At 39.3% G+C, this 24,598-nt stretch overlaps 1 protein-coding gene across 2 annotated transcripts in view; it reads right to left on the reverse strand.

The window, feature by feature from the left end:
- Positions 1-14,213: 14,213 nt before the first annotated feature.
- LOC147436833 (uncharacterized) overlaps positions 14,214-24,598 on the reverse strand; it is a 41,005-nt gene continuing 30,620 nt past the window's right edge. The window contains exons 7-8 of one of the 2 annotated variants that reach the window (XR_015184769.1): positions 20,009-20,069; positions 14,214-14,569 (exon numbers count right to left, since the gene is read on the reverse strand). The gene's annotated coding sequence lies outside the window, so the exon portion shown is untranslated. Of the gene's footprint in view, positions 14,570-20,008; positions 20,070-23,178; positions 23,200-24,598 lie in introns of those variants that run through there. The other variant, XR_015184770.1, reaches the window with a different exon arrangement.

The raw sequence follows: 24,598 nt of genomic DNA on the forward strand, positions 1-24,598 counted from the left end.
TTTGCATGTATTGTAAAGGTGGTCATACTCCTGGTGGAGGAAGATCTTAGTCTTCTTCTTCTTTGGCACCTTGAACACTATTGACCATTGTTCAGGTGGTAGGTCCTTGTCTGTTAAATCCTTGGGCAGCTTGCCCTCCATGCTTAGTCCATATTCCTCATGCAACTGCAATGCAAAATAGCAAAACCTGGAAAGTATTCAATACTCCACCGATTCTTCAAGCAAAGCCATGGAGAAAAATGATTTGCAACCTATGCTAAAAAATAGGATTTTCTGCTATGCATTTCCATGAGGCGCATAGACACGATCAAAATGCAATGTAGAACTCACCTTTCCGAGCAGATTTTTCAGCCGACAACCTACATTTGGAGAGGTAAGTTTCAGTGGTTGTGTTTGTTGTTGGGGTCTGCAGCGTCTTGTTGGTTGCAAGGGACTGCTGTGTCGTGGTTGTTGAAGGTTTCTGTTGTGTCGCATGTGTTGTGGGGGTCTGCTATGTGGTGGCTGTTGTGGGAGTCTGATGTGTTGTGGTGTTTGTTGCAGGGGCCTCCTGCTGTGTCACCTCAGTGCTCTGAGTCGGGTTTTTGTGCTTCTTGGAGGGAGTGTGCTTCTTGGGAGTCATCTCTGTAGAGGGTGCTGTTGCAGCCTTTATGCTTCCATGCCAGGGGCAATGGGCGAAGAGCTCCACCAGGGCTATGAGAAAGCACAAGCGGGTGCAATCGGGGGCAGAGTGACGGCTACAACATGCAATGGGCGAAGCACGAGCTATGGGAGCGGAGTGATCACACATGCACAGGCGGGCGTCCGAGTGACAAGCTAGTGTGTGAGAGGAAAGGAGAAAGAGGACAAGGAGTGTAGGCCATGATGACTATAAGTTCAAAAAAAAAGGACCCGCTCTAGCCCCATAATGTCTCGCATGCATCTAGATTATAGGTACATAAATTATATTGCATGAAAATTTAGAATTTCCCTCTCCCTCTTTTCCCAAATTTGAAAAGTGTTGAATTTTCCTCCACCTAGGTGCTATTGGTGGTACTAGCAAAAGGTGCAAAAAGTGGTACCACCTAAACATGCTTTCACCCATATCCACAATGGCCCATGAAGGCTTGTACCTCTCTATTTTTAGTTGGTCTTGGAAGTGCAACAATCACTTGTATCTTTTCAAGGTCAGTAGAAATGCCATTTTTAGACACAATATGTCCAAGAATCTTGCCATGTCTTACCATGAAAACACAGTTTTCAAGTTTCATGTAGATACGATACGTTCTGTATTCTCAAAGACCTTCTTTAAGTGCTCAGCAAGCTCATTTTCATGGAGAATGCACACACAGATCATCCATATAAATCTCTAAAACTTGTCTTAGATATGCCTTGAATGCATGACTCATTAGCCTTTGGAACGTGACGGGTGCATTGGTTAGACTAAATGGCATTATCCAATATGCAAATATGCCCCCATTAGGAAGAGGATGGGGTCTAGGAATGCCTCTTTATTTTCCATGAGCTTATGGAGGTGATTAACATTTTGACAAATAGTTGTACACCATGTGTGCAAGAATGGTGGGTGTGTAAGAGATATGTAAGAGTAGTCAAAGGTTGCACTTTCCCCCCCAAAAAGGTGGTGGATAGTTTTATGATTTTTAGCCTCCTATAACTCTCACATATGACTAGTGATTTGAGTGAAGATCATACATCTGCAATCTACGAGTCGAGCTCCTTCCATAGATATGCTACATGATATAGTTTTACCCGCTAGATTTTAAATTTCATTTTGGGGGAAAATTTGAATTCAAATAAACTAGCCGTTTTTCCTGTTTGAATTCAAAAGTTGTCCTTTGATTACTTTCTTAATACTAAAGGTTTGACTTCCTTAAATTGCAAAATAAAGAGTCCCTTCTAGACCCCATTCTCTTCCTAATGATTCTGTAGCAAAGGTAATTTTGTGATGATCCTCAAGCTTGATCATGAGCTGGTCATAACTTGAAAAGCCATCGAGAAAGCTATAGGCTTCCTTTCCAGTAACCCTTTCAATCACATGATCAGTGATGGGTAAGAGATAGTTTTCTTTGATCGTAGCAGCATTCACATGTTTGAGATATATGCACACTCGTAGTTTACCATTCTTTTTAGGTACCACTACAATTACTGACACCCACTCCATGTGTTCAATATCATAGATAAATTCTGCCTCTTTCACTTTGTCTATCTCTTCCTTAATTTTCTTTGAGAAGGTTTCATTGTAAGTGTATAGATACTATCGGTGCAGTTTAGTATCAAGGTTGTCTTGTGTTCGCACGTAAGCCAAGTTGATCTCTCCCACTGAGAGTCTCTCTTTGACATAGAAATTGTGAAAGCATGAAAAATTGGGTTCTTGCAACTGCCAATGCACTCTAACTATCAGTGTAGATGATGTCGGCAATGTCCTGTCCAACACCCAAATCAACCATAAGGTGTTTGAGCCATACGCACTCAATTGTAGTTGTGTGAAGACTGCCTACTCAGTCTCACAACTGGAAGTGGCCATGGTAGGTTGCTTCTTGCTCAACCATGATATGCATAAACTATCGATCATGAACAAAATCCACTCATGGACACTTGCGTGTCATAACAACCATTCCAATCTGAGTCTAAAAAAGCATGTAAATCTAGATGCAATGATCCTCACTTGGGTAAAACAACCCAAGATGTAAAGTACCACTTAGGTAGAAAAAGGTCCTCTTGACAGTCTGTCAATGCTCTAATAGACCTTGGGCTATGCCTAAATCTGTTGACCTATGAGATCCGGGAAATTGAATATCTGACCTCATATTGCATACATAAATAAGGTATCCAATAGCTTTGGCAAAGAGTGACATTGGCTAGATCACCAACATCATGAAGACTCAATGTCAAACCTATTTCCATGGAAGTAGAAATAGGCTTGCAGTCCTCAAGTCCAATCTTCCGTAGTACTGTCTCTATGTAGCTTGTTTGGCACAAGGCAATACCACCATCACACTGCTCAAACTCTATGCCTAAGTAATGATGCAACAGTCACAAATCTTTCATCTTGAAAGTAGCATTTAAATCAGCCTTAAATTCACCAATATGTGCTTCATTCGGTCCACTGATCAGCAAATCGTCCACATATAGAATGACAATGAGAAGTACATCACCCTCACGTTTTACATACAAGCAGTGATTTCATTAACGTAATCACGATCTTGTGATTACGTTAATAACTCTAAGTAATTACACAAGAAAATCACGTGATCACGATAATTGTTAACGTGAATTTGATTATGACCTGCAAAAACCCATAGAGCCGCTTAGCCCGTCGGGCTTTTTTGTTTTCCCTGTGGATCTCGTCGGGCTCTTTTTTTTTCCCGGTGGGCCCAAATGCTTGACAGGCTTGTCGGCAAAATAAAAGAGCCCGGCGGGAGTAATATATATAGTAAATAGCGTGCTTACCGCGGTCCTTTAGATAGGCAAATCCTTGGGGAGTGTATTCGAGTACCGAGTATAGTCATCTCCTTGTGAACTGACCTAAGGTTACAAAGTAACATGTCCTTTTTTTGGGCCGAACGTGATTCTTAATTCGGTAACCATTCTAAAACATTTTAATTCCTTTACCAAACATAAAGGTACGAAACTAAAAAAATTGAAAATTCTGAGATTCATGCTGATTGCAACAAATCCATTGGTCCAAATGAGAACTATAACTGGTTCTAGAAGATGAGCATATGTAAATGACAAGTCGATAGTCAAGGATTGGATGTCCTGTACTAGTGTACTGGGCATATAAACATCCTTGAAGTCTTGCATTTTTCACCATCATAGATTTGAGTTGATATACACTGTCACTGCACAATATAAGAGCTATAATCCTTAATTAGGTGAAAATAGCTTTTATATATTGAATTGGTTACATAAGGGGGCTACAATCCTTCACTGTGTACAAGTAGTCCTAAATTGTGTGATTATATTGAAGGTTTATTTGCGTTAGTTCATGCATTGGTTTATATAGAGAGTGCATTATGTATTATGAAAGATGATTAGTGCATGATATGACCAATCATATATTTTATTGCTTTCGTGTGTTTTTTGCAAACAACTAACATCGTTGAGTGTAGAAGTTGATTATTCTTTGTAGCATTTGAAATTAGATTTGTTTTATTATTTGCGAATCAAAGTGGACATATAAATAATCATCATAATAATAATTGCATTGAGGAATTCATAGCATTGTTGTAGTTATTATGCTATACATAGAGTGTATCGTAATGTGTATGTCTCCTCACAACATAGGTGATCGACATCTGGATTGACTAGCGTGCATTGAAAATCTCATATTGTGCAGTATTGGTTACTTTCATAGTGAATGGTTTTTAAATATATATTGAAAATAAGAAAATGTTTTAAAAACTAAACATCTAGTTCTTTTATCTTCAATTTTAATTTAAAAGAAATGGAGCAAAATGTGGGCACAAGTGGTACAAAGAAGCCAAAAGATAAAAAAGCTTCTGGCAAAGAGTGGGATTATGCTCACAACATATGCGGCCAATATATGGAGTGGCAATGTAAATTTTGTCTCACAACAAAATTAGGCGGTGCACCACGTATTAGGGACCATTTTTTGGGTAGCATTAAAAAGAGCTGTAAGAAATGTGAACATCCTCACACATCTGCAATTGCAAAGCGTTTGAGAGAAGAGCTCTCCAAAAAGGGTGGCAAGAGACGTCAGATATATAGCTCTGTTATGGCTGCAAGTCAAGAGTAGTCAGAGCCAAATATTAACTCTGATGATCCTATGGTGACGCCAACTAACCTTGGAGAACAGTCTGCGTAGGGGAGGAAATTTCAAGGAGCGTTCCTCTTAAGTGTCACAATGAAGGTGCACTTAGTCAAATGCGTAAAAAATCATTACATCAGAGCTTTCGAGTGCAATCTCTAGAAGAAGCATAAATTGCACTCGCCAAAGCAATATTCCTCACTGGAAGTGCTCTGGTCATGGTAGACAGCAATCATTCAAAGGCTGCTTGGAAGAAAATCGGCGAGTTTGGCCCAGGATTTTCGGCTCCTTCTTATCACACAATAGGAAATGTTTTCTTGGACAAATGTTACATTGAAGTCAAAGAGCGTGTTGGCAAAATAATACTTGGGAATATTTCACTTTCAGGATGCACAATTGTGAGTGATGGCTGGTCAAATGTTCAAAGAAGACCGTTGATCAATGTAATGCTGGTTTGTCCAAGGGAAGAAACATTTATAAAGGTGATTGATAGTTCTGGTGTAATTAAAAGTGGCAAATATATTTATGAGGTCTTGATTAATGTAATTAAAGAAATTGGTGTTGAACATGTCGTTCAAGTAGTCATGGACAAGGCAAAGAGTTGTAAAAACGCTAGTAAATTAATAAAGAAGTGCTTTTCACATATTTTTGTCAATGGTTGTAATACGCATAGCTTAAACTCAGTGCTGAAGGATTAGTACACTAGCGAAGAAACCACATGGTTTGCCAAAATAATTGACACAGCGTGCCAGGTTGTGAAATTTATCTTGAAACGACAGAGTGCTCGATTTGTATAGAATGCGCATGTCAGTGATGTTGAAACTTCCTGGTGAAACTCAATTCTGCACACATTTTTATACATTGGAATCATTTTTTCGTAATAAGTGCGTTGTGATTGACACATTCAATTGCACGACCTTTGATGAATGGCAGCTTGAGCAGAAAGAAAAAGTGAAAGATAATATTATATGTCTACGTGGCGACATAAACAAGGTTGCTTGGTGGAAGAGTGTAATGGATGCATACCATGTAATGATGCCCATTTAGTCTGCAATTCGCAACCTTGATCAAAGGGCACCAAATTTGGGCAAAGTGTGGATGACATGGTGGTCAGTCCAACAGAGTCTTGGAAATCCCAAAGAGCTGAAAGAGTCTGTAGTAGAGAAGGAGTGGTGACTACCATTCTCTGGCAAAAAGCAAAGAATTTTGGCCAAGTATTTTCATGCAAGGTGGAAGAGCGCTCATAATCCACTCCATAGCATGGCTTACATGCTCGATCAGGAGTATTAAAATTTAGATTCTAAATGATTTCCAATACAGAGGTGGTCAACAATTTCTATCACGTGGTGAACACATTCTACTTCAACGTTCAGGACCAAATTGATTGCATCAAAGAAATGAGTGTATTTAGATTTTAAAAAAGTCCTTTTGCGAATGCTTTTGTACACGTAATGACAAAAGAGCAACCTGCATGGAAGTGGTGGATGATGAATGGTGGAGAGCATTACTCGACCTTACATCCCCTTGCAATGAGAGTACTGGCTCAATGTGCAACAAACTCAAGTTCAGAGAGAAATTGGAGTATGTACAAGTCCCGTACAAGTATGTTTCCAACACTATTCGCAATAGACTATTAGCAGACAGAGCGGAAAAATTCGTGTATATGTTTTGCAACAAAAAGATATTGAATCATATCAAAATTGCTTGCTACGAGGAGGAAATGCCAACCTAGTTGTATGATTGTCAAAACGAAGATGAAGAAGAGTTCAATGTTGGTGTATCTCAATGCACTATAGACAAAATAAAAAACAATCTCATAATAGATGTGGAGGTTGAATTACAAGGAGATCCACAACACTCAGACTTAGAACCAGATAACAATTTCACAGATTCAATATAGCTTGAGAGTAGAATGAAGATCGTGTCAAAAACCAATATTAAAGACCTTGTATTCAGTGTGTTTTGATCATATACAATGCTTTATATTTGCAATTATATATAGTTTGTTGATCTCAATTGTGTTGCTCTGAAGCAGCATCTTGGTCACCAAACAGATTTCTAATTGTTCTAGGGGTATCTTGGCAGGCTTGCTTGAATTTATACTCATTTGCCATGCCAAACATAATATATATTCCTTGTGGAATATCTTGTGAACACGCCTACTATTTTGCATTTAACGAATAAGACAGACGAAGTGATAATAATGACCACATGTCAATGTATAATATCCACTCCATCCATCAAAATTTTTGTAGCAAACTGGACACTGGGAAGATGAGGATGCTTCGGACTAAATCTGGATGCAGGACAAGGTGGATGATGTGTGTCCCTTGTACAGGCAGAGGATTCACTTACTGTGTGAGATTTTCAACGTCTTGGCTTAAGCGGTGAATGCTTTTCTCCATCCAGACCTGTGAGGGTTGGGGTGTTTGGGTGGCTATAAAAAGCCGTGTTTTTTTGCATCTTTTTCTGCCAATTATGTCGTGTAAATATCTTTCTCTCTCTTTAACTGTAGTTGACGCCTTCCACTATCAATGCCAGCTCATCTCAGGTGAAAGTGACACAATTATCCCTGATGTCATGAGTGGCAACAATTGTCTCCTTTGACAAAAAATCTATTGGTCGCTGTTGCACAAAGTGAAAATATAACATTTTTGCAAAATATAATGCACAATCTGCATTGTGTAGTGAATGACCATAAACTTCCAAGTAGATCCTCTCAGCGTTTTCTTTGATCGCATCATGGAGGCACTTTGATACCTTCCACCTTCCTTTCTTGATCTCTGCGTCATATTGTTTTGATCATGTCCTTGTTCACTTCTTTATTGATCTCTTTCCATTGCATGTGGTTTGGATTTTACCATTTTGAGAGTCGTCGAGCAGTGTACGTCGCTTGCTATGCCGACGACTCTCAAAATGCACTGGATTGCATTAACAACAACTTGTCGTTGATCATCACACACTAATTGGGTGCCACAAACTTGTCCTTCATTGACCATTTTCACTTGGAGCTACAATGAACAAATAGAAAAATATTCAATATTATTGACAAATATATATTCTCACGATTCAACTGTCTCACAAATGCACAAGGTAGCAGCATCTCATTCACTACATAAGATGTCATAGCCGACTAAATCAAATCACAACTGATACAACTAAACAAAATCACAATTGTCGGACCAAATTGAACCACAAGGCAAATCTAAAATACCCCGTACATAACACGACAAATTTGAAATGGCTAAAGATAGTTGACTCAAGGAGGTGTGAACCACTCCAAAACAGATAATACACTTCAATAAGAATGAAATACCCCGGACAAGACAAATGTATATCATAAAAATGTTTAGATCGAATAAAAAGATGCGCAAGTTCAACAAGCAGTTGTTGGACAGGATTAGGGTCTATCTTTAAATGTTCTTTGAAAAATATCAAAACACCAGATGCATTTCTTCTTTGTTCCCGCTCTCTTAACTTCGACCAACAAACTACTTTAATCTGAATGGCCCTAATAACATCTTGGTCGGGGTGGTAAAAAAATTCTTCTGGAAAATAAACTTTCCTGGCTGCACTCCAAAAATCTATCAACATGTCAAATAGATAACTCAATGCATAAATGTCACTCAATTTTGTGTATGCATCTGTGCATCGTGGATCGTATAGTTTTGGAGCAATCCGCCGTCGCGTAGCCATCTTTGCATCCCCTTGCTCTCTGTGCCTCCAAAACTGCAGAGTCCAACTGTTTTCTTGGATGCAGATAATTTATTGACGCACGTTTAGCTAGTGTTTTGAGCATCATTCCCCAATCAATGATGCCGACATGGGGTTTATTGTGCAAGTAAAGTCCAACATCATGTTAAACGGGTGCAGGTCATTGTGCACTATCCCGGCCGAGTGGGCAACCGCAACGTCATCGGATTAAGGCGTGACAAATGGCTAGCATCTGCTCAATCACTGCTTTGATCCACACCGTCTCTATCTCTTGTACAAATCGATTTGGTACACTGCAATGACCTCTTGCCGTGTTGTAGCCTGTGCATGTGGCGTCTGAACATATCGTGGGCGAATGGCAAGTGGCACATCATGTCCCCCACGGTAACCCCGATTGTAGTATGGAAATATTGTGATCCAAGGAGCTTAGGTGGTAAAGCCAATGCATCTTACAATGGAGGGGTGAAGTGTTTGCATTCCTTGCTCTGTCTAAAAGCAGTCAAATTTTCCTCACTCCCTCCCTCGTAGCATTTTTCCACATATGTAATGTGGTCTGGAAAGAAAGAGATGCCTTTGATGGTGTACAATGTGCACACACCAAAGGAGCCTGCTCCAACCCTCGTACCTTCTACCAAGATGAGCGCACTTGGCATTCAAAGCCGTGTACATGATTGTGCCGGTGCCGCTAGCATCTGATCGACCTCCCAAAGCTGTTTGCACATCTTAGGCCATCTTCAATCTCTTGGGTAAGGCTTCTCTCGTGAGGGATGCTGACAAGATGAGCGCACTTGGCATTCAAAGCCGTGTACATGATTGTGCCGGTGCCGCTAGCATCTGATCGACCTCCCAAAGCTGTTTGCACATCTTAGGCCATCTTCAATCTCTTGGGTAAGGCTTCTTGGTCCTGCACTTTCACACGCTTCATCTTGACCTTCTGTTCCTCCCACAATTTATCCCAGAGCTCTAATTTTGACATGTAGTAGGCAGGAGGGATATCTTCCTTTAAGTCTCTGCAATAGACTTTCATATTGCCCAAGACTGTCCTAACCTTGTGGTGGGGGTCAAATTCTCAAATCCTTGCTGGAATCAACAATTTGTATTATTGGTCTTCACCTCGCAGCCTGCGCTCTGTGTTCTCCCATATAGCGCTAGTGAGGTCTTTGATGAAGATGTCGCTTTCACTAATCTGCTGTATGTGATCATTAGCACATGATGATATTGCCAAAATTTATTCTTTTCAAATGGCATGCATACTACTTTTCTTTTGATCTAGTGTCATTTTAGCACTGGACAATAAAAAATAACATATCAAATACAAATTCATGGTTGCACACTACACTAACTCTCTCACACTATTTCAGGCAAACCCTCAACCATGACTTGAAGACTTTAAAGAAATGTGTACGAAAATATTGATAAACATTGAAAACAATCTTCACTTTAAACTGCAATCTATTACACATGTAAGATGCAGATCAAATAAGTGGTTTATAAGAACTTCATCCATGTCAAACAATACATGTTAAAAATCTGGAACATTTCAACATATAGTGAATTTTTAACTTATCTTTTTCACCGTGCGCTCTCACACTAGTTTAAACAAAGCACACACCAACTTAAAGACTTCAAAAAATTATGTAAGATTATATTTATTCAGGTTGATAATCATTTTGACTTTAAATGGTATGTTTGCTCGTCTAAAATACAATAAATATAAGTCATTCCTAATTGTCCAGATCTAACAGAACATGTTAAAAATCTAAAACAATCAAAGCCTCCTGGAAAATACATGCATCGTGATGTATATATTGTCAATTTTATTTTATCTCATTTAAAACATTGGAAGTATACAAATCGGGCTAGGAAATTGCAAAGAATGTCTTGCTCTTTAGCAAGATATGCAAATTGTGTTCTCACACTTTTTTACATAGAATTTATGTAAATGTAGCATTTAAAATAGCGATAATGATTGATGCTCTTTAAAAAGATACAAACGAATATTTAACATGCAAATTTTGTGAAAATACTTTTTTTGCATATAATTTATGTAAATATAGCATTGAAAATAGAGATGATTGATGAATAAGGCATTCTTTTGAATATGATTAGCTAGCATATAATTTCATAAGAACACTTAAAAACAACAATATCAAACAATTCAAACATTTGTATATGAAATACTCTTCACAGCCGCGTTACTGACCAAGTATTTCATATACTTAAAAAAATTAAATGCACATGCACATACAAATTATATGATGTTTATACGGCCGGGTTAATGACCTGTACGCCATATTTATACAAAAACGGATGCTTTTAACAAACAAAACACAATTAACCGTGTTACCGATCGAGTGCCGCCCGAAATAATGGCTTGCATACGAGCATCATTGTAGCCACGTTACCAACTAATGCTCTTTTTTTTTTTGGGAAAGGGAAGGGAATTTGACTTACCATAAGGATACTAGACTCGTCGCGTTACCGATGTAGGATGTAGACAGTAGAACAATACTTACCACAAGGAAACCATCTTCCCCACATCACCGAAGTGATGCCCCCGTGGTAAGCACTCTTCCGTAGGATAGCTTACACACACACTACCATTGTGTGGTAAGGTACCTTATGAATGTTGTGCAATATGACAAAAGACACGCTACCACACAACGCATACACACACAAAACACATACCCGGTTCGTGTGGTTAGGTATTTCACGAATGTCGTACATTGCGATACAGAGCACGCTCCCATACGATCCCCTCTCTCCCTCTCTCCTCTCGACGTACCTACAAAGACGGTCATATCTCTCTCTCTCTCTCTCTCTCTCTCTCTCTCTCTCTCTCTCTCTCTCTCTCTCTCTCTCTCTCTCAAGATGACTCAAACAATAACTCCCAGTGGGCTCGATCGATCAAGGCCCTATATATATAATTCTATGGCCCTGCCAGGATTTTCAGTTTTCTCGACGGGTCCACAGAGAAAACATAAAAGCTCGACGGGCCCGAAGAGAAAACTTAAAAGCCCGGCAGGATTCTAGTGGGTTTCCAAGTCGCTCTAAACCGGATTCTTTGTGATCATGTTAAGTGTAATCATGTAAATGTTTCTGTAAGACCTTGTGATCACACAAAAGTTGTGGTAATTACGTAAATATTAAATCCCTGCATACAAGGTGCTTTCTGTTGGGACTGTTACAAATATGTCGTAAAACCAAATAAGTGTCAGCTTTCTCATATCAAGCACCACTGCGTTACATAAACTTCCTCAAATATATAACCATTCAAGAAAGCAAATAAAAATGAATGATTGATGTATGTCCTATCCAAAATGATCTGTCAATGCACATAGAAAATGCACAGTAGTCATACGAGAAGTGGGAGAAAATGTCTCTTCATAATCTATGCTTTTCCGTTGTGCATAACCTTTTGCAACAAGTTGATCCTTATAGCGATCAATCTCACCATCCGGCTTACACGTCAACTTGTAAACCCACTTCGTACCAATGGCCTTTTCGCTAGGAGGCAAATCACATAAAATCCATGTGTCATTTTCTATAAGTGCATCATATTCTGATTGCATAACATCCATCCAATTATGTGCTTCATCAAAAGATAGAGGCTTCCTCCACATCACATAAACTAGAAATAGCCAAAGCATAGACATCTAATGCATGGCAAGAACCTAAATGTGCACAACTAGACAAAGATGCATCCAATTTATTGTCACGCAAAGTATGCACTAGCCATTTTGGCATACCTCTAGCCTACTCATTCTCAGCCCTTTCCACATCAAGTACATCATGTACATTTGCATCACAAATAGGCTGATCTATAAAACCTCCATAGGTTGTACATTTTCCTCATCTGAATTTACATTCGAGAGTTCACCATTAAAGAGAGGCAACAAACTATCATAAATGTCGTGTGATCTTACATTATTGTCTCTAGTACATGACAACAAAGTCTAAATAGAATCTTCCACAAATACAACATCTCATGACACCAAGATACGTTTCGTTTGCAGATGGTATAACCTATAACCTTTGCTCTCTGTATTGTAACAAAAAAAATTACATTTAACAACCTTGTCAACCAATTTTTTGTGTTGTGTTTGTGGCACCAAAGCATAAGACAAACAACCAAAAACATGCATGTGATCAATGTATGTCTTCTTACCATGCCATGCTTCATAAGGAGTCATAGACTGCAAAGATTTCCTAGGACACATGTTAAGTGCATAAGTAGCACACATAATATCCTCAAGCCAAAATGAATGTGGCAAAGCTTGACTCTTGACCATAAACCATGTCATCTCCACATAAGAAGCATGTTTTTCCTTTTGGCAACACCATTTTGTTGAGGTGTATACGAAACTGTACATTGGTGTTTTATCCCACGACTAGCTAGAAATGCATTAAATTCATGAGACATATACTCCCCCCCTCGATCTGAATGGAGGGTGCCCAAAGTACATTTAGATACATTTTCAACCATAGCAAAAAATTGCTTGAAGCACATAAACACTTTGAACTTAATATTTAAGCAGATATACCCATGCATGCATGGAGTAATCATCAATGAAAGGCACAAAGTATAGGTAATTGCCTAAGGACGGAGTTTGCATAGGCCCACAAACATCACTATGCACAAGTTGTAATCTACATGTAGCATTTACTGAACCATCCTTTTTGGAAACTTTCAACAGTGCATCTTACCCAAAATATACCATTCACAAACATGCTTCATAGGTGCTTCAAGAGGCGGCAAAGAAGCAATTATATCAGATTTTTGCAAACACAAAAACTGGTAAAATTCAGATTCTCAAAACGTGCATGCCAAAGTTTTTCATCTGAAATAGCCTTTGAATCCACAATTGCATTTGCAAAACTCTACCCACACTTATCATACAAAGAGAGATTATAGAACCTACGACACGAAGTACCAAATGCAATAATTTCATCACCAAAACTAAGATCATGAATTGTACATCTGTCATCCACAAATTTCACAACAAGACTAAGTCTAGCAGGTATAGATACAGACAAAAGGTTCTTCTTGATCCCAAGTACATAAAGTGCATCAACCAGTGTGAAAGAATTTCCATTCATAGCATTCAACACAATATTTCTAGCTCCCTTGATCGGATAAGAGGCATTGTTGGCACAATTGACTATATTCCCACTAGGGACATCCTTGAGAGAGGTAAATAAGTCATGATGAGAGGTAATATTCTTTGTAGCATCACTATTAAAGTACCACATATGTGAATGTGTCATGGAAAGAAGGATTATAAGTGCATTCAATACTAAATGCCGACTTTGCATCTACATCAACATCATAATTTCCTTTCACAGAAGATTCTACAATAGCTATACTTGTAGTGGAACCGGTCTCTTTCTTCTTGGCCTCTTTTGCCTTCAATTTAGGACACTACTCGATCAAGTGATCGTTAGCTTTACAATAATGGCAATGCATCTTCTTTTTGTCTTTTTTCACCAAAATTCCTAGACGAAGTGTTGCCAGCAAAAGCATTGGAAACACCCCTTGTCAAAGAACCATGAGTAGTGGCTACATTGTTGTTACCACCTTTTCTTTGAGCAACAATTAAAGCATGTTCAATTGCACGTTTTTTATCCCTGTTATCTCTTGAAAGTGACTCTTGCAACAACAATATGCATATGCATCAAACTTGAAAATATCAGGATTTCCTTGGGTCATAAGTCTCCAGGTACTAGCAAAAGTCTAGTAAGAATCAGGCAATGCATCAAGAACATTTTGTACCAGGGAACTATCAAAAATGACGTTGCCTGCAAAAATGAGTTGCTCATTAATATCTTTGATACGAGCAAGGAAATTTTTCATGTCATCTTCCTCATGCATAATCTTCAATTCCAGTTCTTTACGCAGTAGCGGCTTGCATAAAGACCATCTAGAATAAGCCTATTTTATAGATTTAGCTAAACGAGTATAAGGAGAAATGGTTTGCTTCACAAATAATACAATTAATGCATAAGCTTGCACATATCAAACATCCCAATGAGACTGCTCAGTCGTAGGCAAAACAGCTCTGGCAACAACCATCCTGTCACCAAAACCTGCAACATCCTTAACATCAGCTATATCCACAAAATCTAAACCTACATCAATGACATGCCTTGCACAACATTCCAAACGTCTTTGACACAAGAACATTCTACATCATGTAAGCCCACATTGGGTAATTGTCCCCATCCAATTTACCCTCAGTAGCAGCAAACATCTTGAACACATCTGTGTTGTTTTCAACCATGGCGAGTGCATGCACGTGATGTGAAGACTTCCCAAAAAGAGGATAAACAAAGCGAGACCAACACATGATATATAGCAAAACCCAAAGAATATTGTAAGTGACATGTTATGCATAAATGACACTGACAAAAAAATTGTGCAAAAGGACGAAATTGCATGTATAGTACTACATGCAGTGGAAACGGAGACTAGAATGAGACCGAATGGAAATTTTGAGCAGACCAAAATCTACGACCTCTCCCAAAGTATTTTTACTCTTGCTCACACTCACCAAATCTCACCCAAATCTGAGAAAGTGAGCAGGCATGTGTTATTGGACTCTTGCTCACACTAAGCCCGGGAGGATCAAATTATTGGAATTAGGTTGTAGAGAAACGCACACAGCTTGGAGAAGGCGAAGGAAGCTCAAGGCACACAATTGAGAGTGTCTTCTTAGTGTGCAAAGGAAGGATAGATAGCCAAAGGAAGGTCTGAACCAAAAGGCGTCTGAGCCATACACACTCAGCCATAGCTATGAATATTGACTGCCCTTTACTCATCCTCACAACTAGAAGTGGCCACAGTAGGTTGCTTCTTGCTCAACCATGATATACATGAATTGCCAAGCATGAAACAAAAACCACTTGTGGACACTCACGTGTCAGAACAACTAGCCCAATCTGAGTCCGAAAAAGTATGTAAATCTGGCGGCAATGATCCCCCCTTGGGATAAAACAAGCCATGATGTAAAGTGCCACTAAGGTAGCATAAAATCCTCTTGACAACCTGTCAATTCTTAGACCCTGGGCTATGCATAAATCTGCTAACATGTGAGACTACAAAATGAATATCTGGCCTGGTGTTGCATACATAAATGAGGCAGCCAATAGCAGTTTGGTAAAGAGTGACATCAGCAGGATCGCCAGCCTCATGTAGAATCAACTTCAAACCTCTTTCCATGGGGGTGGCAATAGGTTTACAATCCTCAAGTCTAAACTTACATAGCAATGTCTCTATGTAACTTTTCTGACACAAGGCAATACCACCATCACACTGCTTAAACTGTATGCCCAAATATTGATGCAACATCCCCAAATCTTTCATCTTGAAAGTAGCATTCAAATCAGCCTTAAATTTAGCAATATATACCTCATTGGGACCAATGTGCTCAATAGAAGGCTTTCTATCATGCCATGCTTCATATGGAGTAACAGACTGCAAAGCTTTCGTAGGACACTTGTTAAGTACATAAGTGGCACACATGATGGTCTCAAGCCAAAAAGAATGCGGCAAAGCTTGACTTTTGACCATACATCATGCTATTTTCGTAAGTGACCTATTTTTTCTCTCAGTAACACCATTTTGCTGAGGTGTATAAGGCATTGTACATTGGCATTTTATCCCACGACTAGCCAGAAATGCATTAAATTCATGAAACATATACTCCACCCCTCGATCGAAACGGAGGGTGCCCATAGTACATTTCGATACATTTTCAGCCATAGCCAAAAATTGTTTGAAGCACATAAAAAATTTGGACTTCGCTTTAAGCGAAAATACACATGCATGCCTGTAGTTATCATCAATAAAACTCACAAAGTAAAGGTAATTGCCCAAGGACAGAGTTTGCATGGGCCCACAAACATCACTATGCACAAGCTACAACCTGCATGTGGCCCTAATTGCACCATCCTTTGGAAAATTAGAACGCTGCATTTTACCCAAAATACAACCTTCACAAACATGTTTGACAGGTGCTTCAAGAGGTGGCAAAGAAGCAACCATATCAGATTTCTGCAAACTGGCAAAATTTGGATGCCCAAAACGTGCATGCCACAATTTTGCATCTGAAACAGCCCTTGAATCTGCAACTCCATTTGCAAAATTTTTTCCACACTTGTCATAAAAAGTGAGCTTATACAGCCCATGGCACAAAAGGCCGTATGCAACAATATCATCACCAAAATTGTGATCATGAACTGTACATCTGTCATCCACAAATTTGACTACAAGTCCAATTCTAGCAAGTGCAGATACAGACAAAAGATTCTTCTTGATCCCAGGTTTATAAATTGCATCAACAAGTGTGAAAGAATTGCCATTTGCAGCAGTAAGCACAATCTTTACAACTCCCTGAACCGAATAAGAGGCATTGTTGGCACAAGTGACTGAATTCCCATGAGGGATAGACTCGAGAGAGAGGTGAACAATTCATGATGTGAGGTAATGTGCTTTGTAGCACCATTGTCAAAATACCACACATGTGAATCTGCAGCAACTCACATGCATGCATCATGGACAACAGGATTGTAAGTGCACTCTTCACTAAAAGCCCATTCTACATCAACATCAACATCACAGTCTCCTTTCACAGAAGACTCAACAATGGCTGCATTTGTAGTAGAACCAGCATTTGCAGTGGAATCACCCTCTTTCTTCTTAGCCTCTTTGGCCTTCAACTTAGGACACTGCTTAATCAAGTGATCATTAGCTTTACAATAATGGCAACGCATCTTCTTTTTTCCCTTATCACCAAAATTTCCAGACAAATTGTTTCCAGCAGAAGCATTAGAACAAAAGTTTTGCGACTCACAACAGAACCATAAGAAGTGGATGCATTGCTGTTACCACCCTTTCTTTGAGAAGCAATAAAAGCCTCCTCAACTGCATGGCCTAATCCTGTTTTATCTAGAAAGTGACTCTTACAACAACAATGTGCATAATGCATCAAACTTGACAACTTCTGGATTTCCTTGGGTCATAAGTCTCCAAGTACTAGCAAAAGTCTGGTAAGAATCTGGTAAGGCATCAAGAACAATCTGCACAAGGGAATTGTCTGAAATGACTTCACCTGCAAAAATAAGTTGCTCATTGATATCCTTAACACCAACAAGGAAAGTGTCTATATCATCTTCCTCATGCATAATCTTCGATTCCAGCTCTTTACGCAGCAAAGCAATTTTAGCCTCATTGTTGCTTGCATAAAGACCTGCTAGAATATCCCAAGCCTGTTTTGTAGGTTTCGTTGAACGAACGTGAGGAGTAATGGTGCGCTTTACAGACAATGCAATCAACGCATGAACGTGCACATCCTTTACATCCCAATGAGCTTGTTCTACCGTAGGCAAACAACTCTAACAACAGCAATCCTTGCATCAAGACCTGCAACATCCTCAATATTACCTACATCCTCAAAACTAGGACATACATCAATGCCCTGCACAATATTCCAAATGCCCTTTGACACAAGAACATGTTGCATCATGTAAACCTGGTAATTGTCCCCATCAAACATGTCCTCAGCAACAAACATCTTTAACAAAGCTGTGTTGTTGTCAGCCATGAAAAATGTATGCACCTGATGTGAAAACTGCCCGAAATGAGAAGAAACTGAGTGAGACTAGCACTTGCTATATAGCACAACCCGCAGTAGACTGTATGGGACCTGTTATGCAGTAATTGGTGCTGACAGGAATTCTGCACAAAATGATGAAATTGCTTGTGCAAACCTAGCTGTAGTGGAAACGGAGGTTGAAATGAGCCCGAATAAAAAATGTGAGAAAACTACGCTCTACGAGCCCTCCCCAAATTTTTGCCGACCTGCGAACGCTCGCCAAAGCTCACAGAAATCAGAGAAAGTGAGTAAGCATGTGATGGAGCTGCTGGCGACTAAGCTCGGGAGGACGCAACCTGCTCTGATACCAATTGTTGGAATTAGGGTTGCAGAGAAACACACACATCTTGGAGAAGACGAAGGAAGCTCAAGGCACACAACTCAGAGTGTGTTACTTAGTGTGCAATGGAAAGATAGATAGCCCTAGAATGAATGGGCATATATACAATGCACGGGGGGAAAAACCTCCTAAAGAGGGAAAAAATGCTCTGGCGGTCCTAATGTGTTCACACATATCACTACCACATGTATAGGGTAACACAAATCTGCTCTCATACCAATTGTTGGAAATAGGGTTGCACGAAAACACACAAAGCGTGGAGAAGACGAAGAAGCTCAAGGCACACAACAAAGAAAGGTATTTCTTAGTGCACAATGGAAAGATACGTTAGTCCTAGAATGATGGACGTAGATACAATGCACTAAGGAAAAAACCTCCTGGTGAGGGAAAAAATGCCCCGGGGGTCCTAAGTGTATTCACACACATCACTACCACATATGTATAGTAACACATATATGATTATGATTTTGCCTAGAAAAGTGGCAAGGTAAGAAAGTATGACAGCCTTATGAGTGCTTGTATGATAGCAACACACATTTCAAAATGATGTAAGCGGCCATAGGCTTTCCATCTAGAATCCCTAGGCACACCACACCTCAACTAGTGATGTCATTCGAAACAAACAATAGACCTTTTGATGTCCTCTCTTCTACACATACATCTTCCCTCGATGTGGGTGGCAAGTGGGTAGTTAGGCCTGATGGCATCAATCTATTTTGAAATCTAAAAGGTAGAAAGGGAGTGGAAGGCATATAGGCTTAGCTTTTCCCATGGAGAAGGGCTAGAAAACATCCTAGAGAAAGAGGATTATTCATTATATTAGAGAAAGGAGTGAGATGAACAAATAGTTGAAGAACTCTGGAAGGCCAACAAGAAAATTTGGAATGAGGCTTGTTGATTCATTTAACGACTGAACTAAAACTCTCCTTAATAGATGATGTGCAACTACTAGTAAACAAGAGTGCAAAGCTTGTTTCGTTAATGAAATCTTGTTGCAAAGAGTCAACTATCTGAATCAGTTGCAAATTTATCGTGGATACAATTGAAACAATATGGAAAACATGTTCATCATAACTGTGAAATTGGTTGGTATGAAAAAGGATCTCTTGAACACAAGTAACTCATTCTTGATGTTATGAAAAGGAGTTTATAACACACTCTGCAAAGATCACAGGAGATCATTGCCACCAAAATCCATCGAGATAAAATGGAAGCTCTACCATGCAGCATAAAAGCTTCGGAAAATGAGTTGAAGAAGCTACAAGGGAACAAGGGAATTGAAAGCAAGAAAAACATAAACAAATAAAGAGAGTTTGGAGCATGTTGTACAAGTTCTAAATTATCCAGCAGAGGACATTTCATTCTCACAAAAGGAGCTATAATCAAAAGGTGCACGACAAACCATCAAGGGAGAAGGATAGAAGTGGTTAGATGAGCTTTGCTAAAACTGTGATTATTTGTGTTGCCATAGGATCAAATACTCATTTTGTGTCAAGCACGAGTACAATCCACCCATCAAGAGAGAGCACTAACCTTATGAGAAATATGTTCGTTGGAACAGTTCCCAATTATAAAAAAGCTTGCCTTTCAAGAGCTACAAATAAAAGCAAAACACCATTTTAACTTTTCATACTATGGATTTTTGCACCTTCGCTAAAAAAATGCCCTATAACATCCACAAACTTGGCACACAACTTGTTTAAATGCTTCATAGACCTTTCCAAATGACTTACAAGCTTACAAAACATCAAGAAGCAATTACATGTGAAAAAAGCCGTCTAATTTTAATCAAGAAGGAAGGCATCAACTCAACTTTTAGAAAAGTTAGATGAAAGTTCCTAAACGTGATTATAGAATTTGGAACTCTTACAACAAAGAAGGGCATAATATAAAAGCACAATTTCTTTAGCCCTTAAATGTGCTAGGATCTATGTTATGAACCTACAATGAAGCATTAGGTGGACAAACTATCAATGCAACTCCGAAACTCCACATCCTTCAACCGTAAGTTCATTGCTTGTTCAAACAGAAATGGAAAGATCATCACTTTTGTCCTGCACGGCTAGGACAATGGCAATAATATCACTAGTGACATCCAGTATACCAAAGCAAAGGCACAAATTTGTCAAAAGTTTACATTCATAACTAGAGCTTGCTTTAGAAAATTTTATGAATCTAGCAACCTGAATTTCCATCACTTCAACTAGAGTGCTTCGTTAGCCGCAGAGTCCGAGGGTAAAGACAAAAACTTGGGGGGTGGGGGGTGGGAGAGAGAGAGATGTATATTTTTTATTATCGTCCTCGATGGACAAATATGACCTGTAAGACCAAAGGTACATGTGATTTTTTATTATCGTTTTGGGTGGTCAAATATGATGTATGTGACCAAAAGATACATGTGATGCACAATATGGATAAGTGACTCTCAATGCTCAAGGATTTTGTGACGAGACACAGTGGAGAGCCCGCGCTATGGCTGGAGCGGAATGTATGTAGGTATAGGTCATGGTTGAAAATGTGAGAAGTAGTTTCAAAATTCGAAGGTGAATTCTTTCCAATCTAATTCATCAAAAATATGAATGTGTTCATGATGCTCAATAAAAAGTCTACCAAGTACTAGAAACCATCAAGTTTGCAATTCTTGAAGACTAGTATGAACTACGCTCTTTTTTTTCCCAGTAAAAGCATCAAAATTTGTATTAAGAGGGAGAGATCAAAAGCCATTTGAACAGGTTAAAAAGCTGAGAGTATCTGTGTCTCAAACGGCAAATGCCCTAGGTGTCAAAGCTAGGAAGATGACATTCCTCATCTGTTGAAAGCTTTGGGCTTTATTCCCTCTTTGGGCTTTGTTCCCTCTTGGAGTCGGTTAGTCTTAGGGAATTCCATAAATCAACTTTTGGATGGGAGATGCAACAGATTGATCAAGCTTACCAAAGTCCATGTATGAGAGTTCTTTTTTTTTGTTTGAACTTGCAAACAAAAGTTGAAGCTCGAGAAGTGTTGACTATACAATATCAACAATCACCACGATAGAGTCAAATGAATGATAATCGACACTAAAGTTGTATATGCCAAGATGGTCGGACAAATTGCCAATGTTGAGAGACTTATTTCTCAAATTGACGATGTTATTCAAGCCTTTCCTTGAGGTGTTTCTAATCCAATTTGAGAACAACTTTTTTGTATGCCTCTCTTAGGACATCAACTATGTAGCTTGGGAGTGTACCATCCTTTTGGATATTGTAATATTTTGAACTATGCTCTTGAATATGTAGTTTTGTGTGCCAAAGAACTCTATGACAAGCCTAGGACTTGAGACATGTTACAAAGAGGAAACCAAGATACCAAGCTACCACTTGGGTGATAAAGAAAGAGAGAGACCAGAATAGCTGCTTAACAGCCTTATCAGCAGCTTCACACCCCACTATTGTGGCCTTCATGTCACCTGTATGACCCACCATGTACCCAAGATTCACCCGCACCTACAAGCACAAATAGCATGATGCAACATCAATCAAGAAGAAAATTCTTAACCATGAACTTGTAAATGTTATTGAAGTCTACCTAATCATACTTGCCACTTAAAATTGCGTCCCTGGCTCTCTCACCAATTTGGAGGGCTTTCATGCCAGGCTTTTCATTAAAAGTGATACCTTGGTCACTCTATATCTCCACATAGGTCTCCAGCTTGCTATCAAATAAGTTTGACCGATTCCCATTCCAGAAGAATGTAACATGTCCAAACTTCATTGTCTCGCTGTCTCAAGCACCCAAAACGATTTTCTAAATATTCTGCATAGCCCTCCTTAACATGACAAAAAGATGACTCGTCAGGCCTCTTCCAACTGTACCTGCATGCAAAGGTTCAGAGTCCTTTGTTTGTGAAGTATTCACCTGATGTTCGGTAGGGCTCACCAAGTACTTGCTAGGGAGCTTCAACTCACCATCATATTGAAGCATACCCGCATAGTGAATTCTAGGCACACGCACCCTATCAAAGTTATCAAAGTTTGCATACTCGAGAGCTTTTGCAACATGATCATTCTGTCTGCTCTAAAGTTGAAGGTTATAACTACATCACCATCAACAATTAGACCAATAGATTTTCCATTGTTGTCCACAATCACAAATGGAGGGCAATATTGGTCATTGAATTTTGGATTATCTACCTTCAATTGCATAAGAGCTTCTATACCACTCTTGAACTTGTGAGGAGCTTCTCCCAGAACTTGTGCATCCCAGCCTCTTTTTACCACATTCCAGTCATTCTATTTCACAAAGTCCCAACAAAACTTACTCTTCAAGACTGCATTGCAGACCCAAATCAAAGTGAAACAATCAACAACGACAATTCCTATTGATCCTGTCTTGGCTCTTAAGGTGTTTGCATGGAAGCATTTAGACCCATATTGAAACCTTAGCAAGCTCTTTCAAACCAAAAGGCAACTGTTGGTATTTGGTAATCACAAGGTACCTCATAGCGATTCATAGTTACATGCATACGCCCTCCTCTAGATGCCAGTGAGGCATCCACTCCTTGTTGTCGTAACTCTTCTAAATCTTTCTCGAGCAAAATATTGGAAACTATATATGCCATTTCAATACTTTTCAAGTGAAAAACTTTATAAAAGGATGAGAGAGAGAGAGAGAGGCTACCGATTGCCGTGGTTCAGAGGTGTACCTCGAAAGAATGAGATACCGATCGTAGTGCTTCAGAGGGGTACCTTGGATAAAACCACGAGGAGGGTTAGAGGTTTGTCAAGCTCAATGTTCGTAATCATACAAGATTTCAATGTTATTAATTGTTTGTTGTTCCATTTTTATGTTTCAAAAAAAACAAAACATGCAAGTTTCCTTGCACGGGGGAGTTTGCACAGTCCTCCCCAATTTTTATAATACGAGGGAACGTGTCATTCCCACGGTAGCGTGCAATTCTTAGTGTGTTCACTAACTGCGTTCGCAGTGTCAAAAATGTCAAAAATTACAGAATGATAATGCTTACTCACCGCGCGATTGAATGTCTATCGTCGATGCACCTTGCATCAACGATGGTAGGCATCTCCTGCTGTTAACCTACTACAAGAGACGACCATGGAGGATGAAGGAGATATGCTTGTGACTATTTGGGTGGAGAAACTTTAGGAAGAAGCGGGAATTTTTATATTTCAGCTTGTGTCAATTCAAAGCCTATCAAAATTCACTCGTCGCTTCATATGTCCAAATATGGTGGAAGCAAGAAGGATGGTGCTCAACTGTCAAAGGCACATTAACAGTGGGTGATCAATATCAATTGGTGTAAAGAGTTCAAACCGGATTATTTTTGCCATCTGCATTATATGTACTCTTGTTCTAATTAGTTCCAAACTGAAGTTTGGAAAGTTGACAACATCATAGAACAAATCAATCTCGTCCTTCATGTGCATAACCTGCTAACACCATAGTCCATGTTGTCAAGTAGTGTTTTAGACTCATCAAGCTTGCCACATTGCCAGGCACAAAATGTTTCTGCAACAACCCCACAATAGCCCCTAATTGCATAGGTGATTGCATTTGAAGGAAGGCCTTTCCTTCACATCTGCTAGAAACATCTCAATGCTTCATTGCCACAACCATGTTGTGCATATCTCATGAAAACATCCTAGCCATGAAAAAGCACCTTTCTTTTGCATCTGGTGAAAAATCTCATTACTTCGTTATTGCCATAGCCATGTTAGGTATATCTTGTAGTGCACCACATTTGGCATATATATCAACCAAGGCACTGTCAAGCATGACATATTTTTCCAAGAGCCTCTGACTAACAATATAATTGTGATTTTTCTTGTTAGTATGACTGTCGAAAAGCATACAAGCATGACTTCTTTTTTCAACAGCCCTTGACTCAAAGTATACAGTTGCATACATGTCGACCAAGGCATCCATAACATTTTTTTTCAACAGCCCCTGACTAACGATATCATTTTGACTTCTTCTGTCCGTCCTAGTGTCTTCCAAATTGCAACATGCCTTCAAGATGCAAGCATAGGTGACTGCACATCTGAAGAGAGATGCTCAATTCGCATTTGCTGAAAATAGCCCAGAGTGTTCTATGTTAAGCATGTCTTGCAATCAATGTGTTCCAAG

The sequence above is a fragment of the Adiantum capillus-veneris genome, chromosome 17 (assembly GCF_014529385.1).
Source record: "Adiantum capillus-veneris isolate H3 chromosome 17, ASM1452938v2, whole genome shotgun sequence".
In the NCBI taxonomy this organism is placed as follows: Eukaryota; Viridiplantae; Streptophyta; class Polypodiopsida; order Polypodiales; family Pteridaceae; genus Adiantum; species Adiantum capillus-veneris.